This window comes from Cyprinodon tularosa, unplaced genomic scaffold (assembly GCF_016077235.1).
Source record: "Cyprinodon tularosa strain WSP-4 unplaced genomic scaffold, ASM1607723v1 ctg679, whole genome shotgun sequence".
NCBI lineage: Eukaryota > Metazoa > Chordata > Actinopteri > Cyprinodontiformes > Cyprinodontidae > Cyprinodon > Cyprinodon tularosa.
Window position 1 is genome coordinate 134,533 of NW_024039428.1, and position 12,895 is coordinate 147,427.

The following is a 12,895-nucleotide window of genomic DNA, read 5'->3' on the forward strand; positions in this document are numbered from 1 at the left end:
GTCTGCAAAGAATATTACAGCCTAACAGCACAGGATAAATTCCTATGGAAACGCATGTGTTACTGCTTTTGTAAAACAAGTTTGAGTCTTAATTAGGCCAGGCCATTGTGCCACTCATTTTACATATGTCTGCAAAGTATAACACACTCTTTTTAAGAGAAATTTTGTTTCCTAAAACAACCTTTGGTGCTGGTATTTCCTTCTTTATAAGGTTAGCAAAGGTCAGAAGGTATGATATGCACAGGAGTTTTCAATGACTTGAATTCCACATAAAGAATGAGGGCACAAGCATCCCCTCATGGCCCATTGTTTTGGAAGTGCACTGCTCTTCCACCCCTCCCATTGATGTTGAGGGAATAGAGCACAGTCTGGCTAATATTTAACTAATGACTGTGCCTTCTAGATTCGACCGCCCTCCTCTCACCAACTGCCAGTCCTCGGCCGTCTCTGCAGAGAGCGTCACTGAAGTGTGGCTGTGTGAAATAGAATGTGGAAGGATGGGGCTCTGTGCAGCATCAGGGGATGAGGGAAAAGGGAGAAAATAACTGTTGGAGAGCCCATAAAGGAGCAGTGAGTGAGAGAGAGATGGATGCACACTGTTGCGTGGGAGGCCAACAAGTCCAGCAGTCTGAGAGAATGCCATATGCTACCTTGAGGCAGACAAAGTCTTAGGAAAAAGCAAAGGAGTTCCGGACTTAGATACGATGGGCTGGTTTCCATCATTGTGATATTGTATGTGTCTGGCCTTCACATTTCTCATCAAGGTTCTCACTTATTCCCAAGTTTCTCCCCTATAGATAGAGGCTATGATTATATCAAAAGGGAGATAGGAGAAGGCTCTGAACGAGGAAGGGGGGAAAGAAAGGGAGAGGGATAGCAAGGATAAGTGAAGAGGCTTAATTAGATAATGAGGTCTGTGTTTATCATGTGGGAGAACCAGAAGAGATATGTAAGGCCAAAAAAAACATAAGATTGAGAAAAAAAATAGAAGGAAATTAGGTAAAAGTGAAGGGCTGTAGATGAGCATAAAAGATATGATCGTGATGATTTTTGTTTTGCTGCCATACATGGGAACTGAAGCCCCTGGTGATCCCAGGCAAATTAAGTATTAGTCACTTTAATAATTAATTTCCCTGTAAGCATATTGTTGTAGCCATTTGTTGACCTATTTCTCAACCATTTCCACTACAGGGACAAGACCAAAGTAAGCCCCCCCTTGATATGCACATTCTGTCAGTAAGGTGGGGGTCCAAACCTAAATAAATTCTCTGGGTCAAACATGGTGATTTATTTAGCATGTTTCTCAATAGGTATATAAGTAATGTTTCGGGTCTTCCCAAAGCCTGAAAACGAGAGGCAGTGAGACAAAATAATCGCCCCAGCTGTGGCCCAATGGACCTGGCCAACTGTCTGTCCTGGTGAAATATGAAGCCCATATGTGGCACGGCCATCTGAAAGAGCGACCCAACAGGGTTCCTTCAGGCTTTGATTATCACCACTACAAAAGCAGATGGCAGTGTGCTGCTCTTAAAACTTTTTTCCTTCTCCTTTTCTTTTCAATAACAACCCTCTTTTCCTCTTTTATCCACTCCTATCCTGCCTATTAGCCCCCTGTCTGTCATGGTCTAGCAACCTATGCTTAGGCCCCAGGGGGCTTTGCGTGCTGTGGAAGGAAGTCAAGCTTCTCCATTGACACATGCCTTTGGATAGCTTAGAATAGAAGTCAACAGAGTGAAAAGGCATGTTTTAGAAACCAAATGGAATAAGGTGTGTGGTGGATCAATACTGCAGTGTTGTTTAGACTTGAAATACTTTTCTCTCTGTACTCAAAGTAGCACTAACTAGAGGTAGCAATGAATTTTTCTGCTCATTTGGTAAAAAACAAAACAACAAATCCTAAGTAATGGAAGCAAAGCCTCTACACATCTGTCTTAAAGATTGTAATCAAATCAAAGGAGACAAAAAGGTGGATGCTCACTATATCTATATCTACTGCTACCTAAAACAGCAAAAAGTTCTCTCTAAGGTAAAATATTAACCTGAACAATAGTAAAGACCCACAAAGGCAATCAGACTTAAAGCCAGGCACACATTGTAAATAGTTGCAGAAGCCCATCTGTAGTGATCCAGCAGTCCCTCCTGCACTAGTGTGCTTCTAGCGCCAGCCTCTCTGTGGCACAAGCCAATTAACTGTTTGATTCAGAGCCGAGGATGAACACCCTAATTGATTACATGGCGATAGTCAATTCAATTATCAATTTAGGCACAGAAGACTTAGCAAGGATGCAAACTATGGAGTGCTGACTCCTTAAGTGTCTTAGAAGCACAAACCTTACTGTGCTGTGATGCAAAAAGAGAAAGTTAAAAAAGACAACCTAAAAAAGAAAATTAAGTACGGTATTTGTTTTTCTCTTTGCTCTCAACACAAATATTTTCTGCAAAAAACATAATTAAAGAAAGAAGGTAAATCTGTTTAAAGTGCTGAAATTATTAATGCAGTTTAATGCAGGAATAAATGGCAAATTAGGTGTGTGCATTATGAAAACATTTCAATGGATTAAACACTTTCCACTATTGGATTCAGATGCTGGGATTTTGAAGGTGAACATCAACATCACACAGGAATTGTTGTAGTTTTCAAGCAATTCATAAACCATATTTTCTCTTTTACATGATGCATTATCTTACTGGAAAAGACCACAGCACAGGTCACATTTAGGGCTCAGGGCACTCAACAGAGGAGGTGGAATAGTCAGGAACAGGCAGGTAATGTGATAAAGCTGCTGCACGCTCTCTGTCAGATCCTTCTCTTGCATTCCAAGAGATCTGACAATATCGATGAAACGTTTTAGGATCTCTCTGTTCTGTTGGACCTTGTTGTTGTGGGCTGTGGTGTGATTCCTGCACCGCTTATTTCCCAGCAGGTCAACCCTTGTGTCTCCAAAGGTATTCAAAGTGACTCTGGCTTGTAGATGTGGTGGGGATTCCTGATGTCAGTGGGCTGATTTTGTCAGATTTTTAAGACTAATTTTCTTACAGCCAGTCAGTCAGTGGAAGTGCTGATAATTCTGAGCCCTAAAATCACTCTCCACTTTTTTTTTCATTCAAATCTAAATCTGGAGTTGGTCGTCCGTTTTTTTTTTTATGATGTTGCTTTTCAGCAAAGGGGCACCTATAAAAAGCTGTTTTAAGCAAGCTAGCCATAACATTGTTGTTGTTCGCCACAACTGAACTCTGCCGCTCTTAATATCTGCTTTCATGGCTCTGCTCAACAAAGACAATGACGTTGATCAGGCGCAGGAGGGTGCTTTTTTTGTCCCACCAACACAAAATCAAACCATGATTGGTCAATTTGCCCATCCCTCTCCCAACCAATATACATACACTTGCCTACACCAAGGACTCATGTAGTCCAAACGGGTCATAATGATCAAAGCAATAGACAATTTTGATTGATAAAATCCTGAAATTTTACTTTTACTTTATAAAGCAGATGAGATAAAATGTATTAAACATATTTTATCAAATAATTATGACATTTAATAACCAATTTAAGTGGTTAATAAAATTATATAGTCATGAACGTAAGTTTGAATATATATATATATATATATATATATATATATATATATATATATATATATATATATATATATATATATATATATATATATATATATATATTCAAACTTAAGTTCATGATTTCCGTTTTGTTTTGTTGTCTCCTGCTTCATTTGGGACCCGGTCATGGGGACAGCAGCCTCAGCAGATACTCCCAGATTTACCTTTCCACAGACCCCTCCTCTAGCTCCTCTTTGAGAAACCCAAGCAAGAATTTACTATTATCTACACTATTAATAAAAGGAGGTGAAATGAAGCTCCACACGAACTGAGCGTGTGGTGACGTCAAAAGTACTCTTCTGTTCCACTTGACTGAAATCTATGCTGCGTGCTCCCATTCTCCCTGAGTCCATACCTTCCTTTGTTCTTGTCAAGAATATACTTGGCGAGGACACGAGTCAGCACTCTTGTTTTTGTGAATTGAGAAATGGCCTTGGACTCTGAGTGTGCCATGTCCTCTGCCTCCATTGTCTACGCGGCCACTGTAGCTGTGGCAGTAGAGTATGGGGTGCTTGTCTTGGTGCACGTTGCAGTAAAGGATGCTGTCAAGCTTTCAAAAGTCTCTTATTGGCCCACATTGTCAAAAATTTATGGAAACTGTGCTATCTATATGTTGAAATCAATGTTAAGGAATGGTCATCACATTCCGATGGGTTTTTATGTCTCCACTGTAGGTACATTAACTATTGTAACAAGTTCATCACAAGCCCATTGACTAGTATGGGCTCTCATGCTTTTTATACATACTACTGCAGACCTGAAAGAGCACAGGGGGACAGGATGCTTATTCAGTTGCTTTATAAAAGATAAACAGTTTTATCAACTTCAGCATTCCCTCATCATATTTTTGTCCATAATTGGTGTAGATAGGTAATAGTTATGTACAAAATGGATATTAATTACCCACAGGAAATTTGGTGACACTTGTTAATGAAATTAATACTCAAAACCTTTAGGAAGCACTTAAATAACATAAAAACAAACTCTATTTTCTTCACCGACTCTGATTTTGCTTTGTTCTATGGATCACAGTGGGATACTCTGTTCGATCTGACTGTGGATTAACTAATGAAGTCTAAATGTGCCATTTGCATGTGAGGTAATTTCCCTAGATGGCTTTTTGTCTCACTCATAGTGGTTCTCTTGCTAAAGACAGAAGATCAGCACCTGAATAGATGGATGTCCTTCAGCACACATCAACTTCCTTGGATTACTCACAAGCTGTTCTGTGTGCATCTGTGCATTAAAGACCAACAATTTGTCCATTCTGATAGACTTTCAATTGTAACGAGCTACCATCAAGGAGAATCGGAAACTCATGGTTAATTCTAATGTCATACATATATGTTTAATTTTTTTTTTACCAATAAAGCAAGAAACAAAATAAAAAATAAAACATGCTGGGTAAATATGGCATTTAAAGTGATGGTGATACAAGCATAATATTACAAATAATATTGTTTTACAATATATTATATACTTATATACCATTTAAAGCACCATACTCCCAATACTAATTGAAACATTTCTCACATTTTAAACATCAAAGTGTTCAATTAGGGTTCTATATGACTGACCAAACTAAAGTAGTAGAGAAATGCAAAGTCGAAGGAAATGAATTTATGTTTATTGCTGATACTAATCTAACAAGTGTGGTCCTAACAAATTTGGTATTCCAAATAAGTCAATATCTAAAGAAGCACTTTGCTCAAGTGAAGTTCTACTTTGCAAAACTAAACAAAAAAATAATGAATAAATAAATTTTAGTCATACTGGCTGCATAGCAGCTGTAAACATTTTTTAACTTTAGCAACAAGTTCTTGATACCAGTCTGGGCTTTCATTGGATTATACCGGCAGATCAATATGTTTGATCAAAAATGTTCCATTGTGGCATCAAATGTAAGTTTACAGTTCTTCTTTGCAATAACAAAAAAAAATATGTTCCGTCAAATTGCATGGATAGCAATTGTCAACAGTTTTTTACTTTCACACAAATTGCAAATTGTGGGCTTTTACTGGGTTATTCCAACAGATGAATATGTTTGATTAAAAAATGTTCACAGTCTTCTGTAAAAGAAATACAAAGAAAAAGCAAGTTACAAAAAGTAGCCAACGGTTATTACAAAACTCAAAACATAGGAATGTGTGTACACTTGCATGTGTCACAAATAGCTCATGTGAAGAACTTACTATTTTACTTAACTGTCTTGCACTGCTTTGTTAGCATTGGAGAAATGCGTACAGAGCACACAGCAGTAAGGTTATCACAGAATGTGGATAAACAAGAATATTTCAAGCCATATGCTCAATTGGAGTGATGGAACAGTCTCTTTAGGATTGCAAAAAAAAAAAAAAAAAAAAAAAAAAACAAAAAAAAACAAGCTGATCATTTTCCATGATTAAATAATCAGGCTTAAGCGCACCACAGGGACACTTCATCTTGATATTTTCATATCTACTCAGTTTGGGTCATCATAAACAGAATGAAAACCTCATTGTGCTCAATGGCACACATGGACTGGTGCATGGACAAACAGTACCATGTACTTCCTTTAGTTGAGGAAGATATGCTGGCATAAAAAACATGTTAGCCATCACAGCCCCCTGCAGGGCACTGATGACTATTAACACGTTGATACATAAGCTAGACCCTAATTCTTATTAATAAGCAGAGGTCTACCCCTCTTGTTGCTCACAATAGCAACAAGGTGGCAGTAGTTTTCATAGACTACAGTCTTTCTAATTTGAGTAGTTATTTAAAGTGATTTTGGAAGACAGAAGGTAGGCCACAGAGACTTTTCCATCAATACAATAAGGGTTTTTCCTTATGCAGCAGGAAACATTTTATGAGGCAGTGTATGTTTGACTAAGACAGTGTGGAGCTGGAGGATTCATGGATGCACTACAAGTGGTCCTCCCAGATGGTCAATTGCCCTATTGCCAGTGGGAGGGCTTCAGCCTTTATATATAGTAGACCTTAGGTCTTAATATTATCTGCAAAGTCTTGTTCCAGGCCCCATGCCCTTAGGGTGAAGTTCCAGGAAAGGAGAGGCTGACTGTCTTAGGACCAGAACTATTTTTTGTCTCCATTCAGTCTTTTTTTGCTATTTGAAAACAATGTAAAAAAAAAAAATGTAAGCAACTGTACATTTTCTTTTTTTTTTTTCTTGACCAGCTTTTTACTTTTTCACAGTAACTTCCCCTCTCACATATCCAGGAATCTTTCCACACACTTGGATATATACACTGCTCAGAAAATTAAAGGGAACACTGAAATAACACAATATTCTCGTTGAATACTTTTTTTTCCGTACAAAGTTGATTGTCCTGTCAAATCATCAATGGAAATCAAATGTATTAGAAATGGAGGCTTACATTTTGAGTCACACACAAAATTAAAGTGGAAAAACTCCAAAGGCTGATCCAACTCAGATGGAATGTCTTTAAATCAGGTTAAAATGAGGCCCAGCGCGTGCCCTCCATGTGCCTGTATAACTTCCTTAAAAAACCTTGAGATGAGGTGATGGATAATATCATGAGAGACCTCCTCTGAGACCTGGACTAAAGCATCCGCCAACTACTGAACAGTTTGTGGTGCAATGTGATGTTGGTGGATGGATAAAGACAAGATGTCCCAGATGTTCTCAATCATATTCAGGTCTGAGCAACGGGCAGTCCAGTCCATAGCTTCAATGCCTTCACCTTGCACAAGCTTCTTTGAAAATGGCCAAGGGTCGTTAGAGAAAAAGTGTCTACCAAGTGTATGGGAAGAAAAAAAAGACCTCAGAAAAGGCAGATATATCTTGGAATGCTTTGCTCCCCTCGCAAAGCATTATGGGATTTGCTGTCACTTACCTGACAGCGGTAACTAATAACAAAGTTGGTGCAGGGACCTTGCAGTGGACCAATGGGGAAGTGATCATCTGCCAAACGGTAAGTATACTGAGTTCACTATAAAGTCCCAGCTCTATATAGTGATTGAGGGATTTAGGGGTTAGGTTGGATGTTCGGGCACAGTAAGCTTGTATGAGCTATGAGAACAGCAACTTTTAAAGAGAGTGTGCACAAGGAGAAATGGGCTTGTGCATGCTCTTGCAAGCGCATTTTTTTATTTAAGTGGAGAGGGTGGATCTCCACTTCAATAAAAAATATTTGAGAAAATCCTCCACAATACCTTTAAAAGCTAAAGTTAGCTGGCCCATAATTGTCTTAATTCTTACAGCAGCCAGCAACCTGTTTGGCATCTAGCTGAGCTAAATAGCTACTTCAGGTGAGCATATAACAGCAGTTGTCTGGAGTGAACTTTAACTTCACTTTGCATAACAAGCAAACTCGATTCACCTTTGGAAAAGAAGGTAGTCATCAGCTGTCTCCCTCTTTCTAATTTCTTTCTTTCTCATGTAATGCCTTGGTTTATGTGCTGCAGGATGGCTGTTGCCCACAGGTCATTCAATCTGGGATCACTGATGTTATGCTTGTCAGCAGGTGTTGCTTCCAAGGTTAGTTGGAATACACTTCCAGAATACATAGCTCCAGAATGTGTTAGGTGGACTGTGACATAAAGTTTGTTCTCCCAGAGGATATTATCAATATATATTTTTAATAAATTATGACACTAGTTAATTTGAGGGCCCAAGTTATTCAATAAAACATTTTAAAGAAAAATCGGGTTTTCGTGGGCCCCTCTTCCTATATGAGCCCTGGGTGGTGAGGTGTACTTTTCCACCCACTACCATGCCCATTGACACAACAGCTTTGATTGATGTGCCATACTGGATGAGCTACACTACCTGAGCCCCTTGTGTGGATTGTAGAGTTCATGCCAAAATGGGTCTTAATACACCAACAGCAGTCAAAAAATTTGCAAAACATCAGCAAGAAAGAATAGTTCAGGCATGCCCAAAGTCAGTCCTTGAGGGCCGCTGTCCTGCAGGTTTTAGAGGTTTCCCTGCTTCAACACAGCTGCTTTCCATTGATAGCTGATTTAAAGGCTTTTGCTGAAGCTGTGTTGTAGAAGAGAAATCTATAAAAACTGCAGGACAGTGGCTGTTGAGGACCGACTTTGGACATGCCTGGCATAGATACTAAGTGACCTGTGGTCCCCACCTGCATAACCACTGCTATATTGAGTGTGTCTTGCTAATTGGCAATATTGTACACCTGTTTTCACGGAAGTTTGATGTGATTGAACTTACATTGTGATGTGTACACGTACACTTTATTTTTTTTGAGCAGTGTCCATCCATCCATCTTCTTCAGCTTATCTGGGTTTGAGTTGCTGGGGTAGCAGCTTCAGTAGGGAGGCCCAGACGTCCCTCTCCCCAGCCACTTGGGCCAGCTCCTCCAGGAGAACCCCAAGAAGCTCTTAGGCCAGCTGAGCATCATAGTCCCTCCAGCGTGTCCTTGGTCTCCCCCTGATCCTCCTCCCGGTAGGTCGTGCCTGGAACACCTCACCAGGGAGACGTCCAGGAGGCATCCAAACCAGATGCCGAGCCTCCTCGACATCGAGGAGCAGTGGCTATACTTTGCGTCCTCCCTGGATGACTGAGCTCCTCACCCTCTCTCTAAGGGAGAGCCCAGACACACTACGGAGAAAAATTATTTGGTCTTATTGTATCCGAGATCTTGGTAATGACCAAAAGCTCATGACCATAGATGAGGGTAGGAACGTAGATCGACCAGTAAATCGAGAGCTTTGCCTTTTGGCTCGGCTCTCTCTTCACCACAATAGACCAGTACAGCGCATGCTTTACAGCAGACGCTGCACCAATCCGGCTTTTGATCTCTTGCTCCATCTTCCCCTAATACGTGAGTAAGACTCCAAGATACCTAAACTCCTTCACTAGGGGCAGTACATCCTCTCCAATCTGGAGAAGGCACCCTTTTCCGGCTCAAGACCATAGTCTCGGATTTGGAGGCAGTGATCCTAATCCCGGCAGCTTCACACTTGGCTGCAAACCGGTCCAGTGAGAGCTGTAGATCACACCCTGATGAAGCCAAAAGAGCCACATCATCTGCAAAATAACAGAGTCACGATCCTAAGGCCACCAAAATGGATACCCTCAACACCTTGGCTGTGCCTAGAAATGCTGTCCCTAAAAGTTATGAACAGAATTAGTGAGAAAGGGCAACGTGGTGGAGTCCAACACTCACCAGAAACGAGTCAAACTTGCTGCTGGCACTGCGGACCAGGCTCTGACACTGGCAATACAGAGAACTAACTGCTCTTTTTAAAGGGCCTGGTACTCCATACTCCTGGAGTACCACCCCCCCACAGGATCCCCAGAGGGACATGGTCAAATGCCTTCTCCAGATCAGCACACGTAGACTGGTTGGGAAAACCCGTGCATGGTCAGGAAAAAAACATATTGCTCCTCCTGAATCCGAAATTCATCTATCCAACGGACCCTCCTTTTCAGAACCCTAGAATAGATCTGACCAGGGAGGCTTAAGAGTGTGATTCCACCCTCCGGTCCCCTTTTTTAAAAAGGGGGGCCACCACCCCACTCTACCAATCCAAGGGAACTGCCACTGATGTCCATGCAATTTTGCAGAGTTTCGTTAACCAACACAACTCCACAACATCCAGAGACTGAAGGTACTCTGAATCTCATCCACCCCTGGGGCCTTACCACCAAGGAGCTTTTTAACCATCTCAGTGACCTCAGCACCAGAGATGGGCTTCCTCAATGGAAGATGTGTTGGTGGGATTAAGGAAGTCTTTGAAGTACTCTGCCCACCGAAACATGACGTACCAAGTCAAGTCAGCAGCACAATATCCCCACTATAAATAGTGTTAGTACTGCACTGCTTCCCCCTCCTGAGACACTGGATTGTGAACCAGAATCACTTTAACGTCGTACGAAAGTCTTTCTCCATGGTCTCTCCGAACTCTTCCCATGCTCGAGTTTTTGCCTCAGTGACGAGCTGAGCCACCTGCCGCTTTGACTGCCGGTACACATCAGCTGCTTTTGGAGTCCCACAGATAAAAAGAAAAAAAAAAGCCCGATAGGACTCCTTCTTTTACTAGACAGCTTCCCTCTAGTGGGAAAAAAAGCATTCAACTATTCATCCCAGTTAAATAAATGGAAATCAATGGATTTAATTCAGTTGGCACTTTATTTTCATATGTTTGCAAAGAGAGAACAGTTCATCATGCAGCTTTTACTACTTGGTAAATCACCCTGTTCTGACTGTGCAGTGTTCGTACCCCCTTACTTAAAATAATTGAAAGTTGTTAGAGTCAAAACAAATTAAAGGCACTTTGGTTAAACAGTAACATGTTAAGAGAAAGAATCTGGTTAGTTATGAGGAGAAGGTATGTCTGGTCTAAAAACACCCTCATACAGGGGAATTGTGTGGCATTGCAGGTGAAACAGACTGAGCCACCTGTTGCTTTGAGTGCAACTGCTTCTGGAGTCATGGTCCACTCAGACTCAATGTCCCCAACCCGACCTTCCTCGGAGTGTGTTCAAAGCCCTTCTGGAGGTGGAAGTTCAAGCTCCTTCTCACAGGGGACTCTGCCAGACATTTCCAGCAAACACTCACAATACGTTTGGGTCTACCTGGTCTGACTGGCGTCCTCCCCCACCATCGGAACCAACTCACCACCAGGTGTTGTCGGCGGAGAGCTCTGCACCTCTCTTCAATCAACTAACTTAATAATCCTTTTTTTGGACTCCTGGAGGAACCCAGAGCATTCAGAGAAAACCCAACCATTCACAGTGAGAACATGCAAACTCAATGTAAAAAGACCCAAAGCCAAAATTTAAACCACTTAAACCATTTAAAGCATTTATTACTGCAAAACATCAGTGATGCAAACTCCTCCTCTGTGCAGCCTACATAAAAATGGTAATGTGACAGGAAATAAAGTTTATAGATGTTATGTTTTGCAAGGCCTGTACAATAGTCACGTTTAAATCTAGACATTTCCAGACGGGGTATGAACCGGATATATCTATGAGATAAACTAAAATCAAATTTAAGTTGCCTTGTCTGCCATCATGCTATGATGCCAGACAAGGGAGGGCTGTGCATAAATGTCCTTCACAAAAAGAAATGGCAAGAACTAAATTTAGGACAGGGAGCTTTCTGTTGTAATTCTTGACAGTATCTTCACAATGGCACTGTGTTACTACCCAATTCTCCAGGAAGCCATTATTCAGAGCATGCTGGATAAGTACCACTCTATGTTAGAGTAATAGCAAGTTGGGGTGATTCTTTAGTCCTTTGACCTAGATTTGAGGCAAAACTGAACAGGGACTATAACAGATGTAGACCTCCCTGTGGACATAGGCGTTGTGTGCAACCAGAGCAGATAACGTCATGCATTTTATACAGCCATGCATTTCACACATTTTCAATAATGCATACATTCATCCATGCTATCTTCGTGAGTTATGGATAAAAGGTGTTTCACATTAAAATTCTGTCACACACACTATTCAAAGCTCCTATGACAAGATTATTTTATTTGTATACACACAGCTTATTCATTCCTATGCAGGAATATACTGTATAAGGACGCATACATACAAAAGGAAATGATACTAACATTAAGGTAGGAAAAACATTAAATATATATAATTTACCACAGGATGTAAATTGAGCTTTTGCGATAAGACAGGTGACATTGTTGACTGTTTTAGAAAAACACAATTTTTTTATCTTAGAAAAAGCAGGGGCAAACAGACTGTTGTTACAGCTTAATATTGCAATTTAAGGGAATTAACTCGTGTCTGCCTTACACTGACCGGAACAAACCAACTTTATCAGAGATGCCTGGACAACTAGGGAGAATATCCTTATTGGAAAACCTAAACTTGATTGGATTGTTTTTTTATTTTTTGGAAAAGTCTATGACCTGGATGACTGAGAATCTACCCCAGCATATTAAAGACGTGTCTAAGCTGAGCTCCACTGTGTTCTCAAAATGCGGTAACTTTGTGGTGCTGTGTTTCTGGAGTCTAAAGCTGTAGACCACCCTTCTCTTATTACATTCAAAGACAAAGCTTGAAGCCTGCAACATGGCTAATGAGCAGAAGCAGCCTCATTGCATCGATAGTCCAAATGACTGGCCTAAAAGAACTGCCTCTGTTACTGGACTGACAGGAAAGTCCAAGGATGGATAACTGTCTGCTCACTCCCTGCCTTGCAGAAGCCGGGTTAAAAAGAACATTTTAGAAATCTTAAAAGTCTTGAGGTCAAAGTTTGTGAACTTAAAGCCCTTAACAGGGAAAGCAGTCTATTCAAAGATGCACCTGCAATAT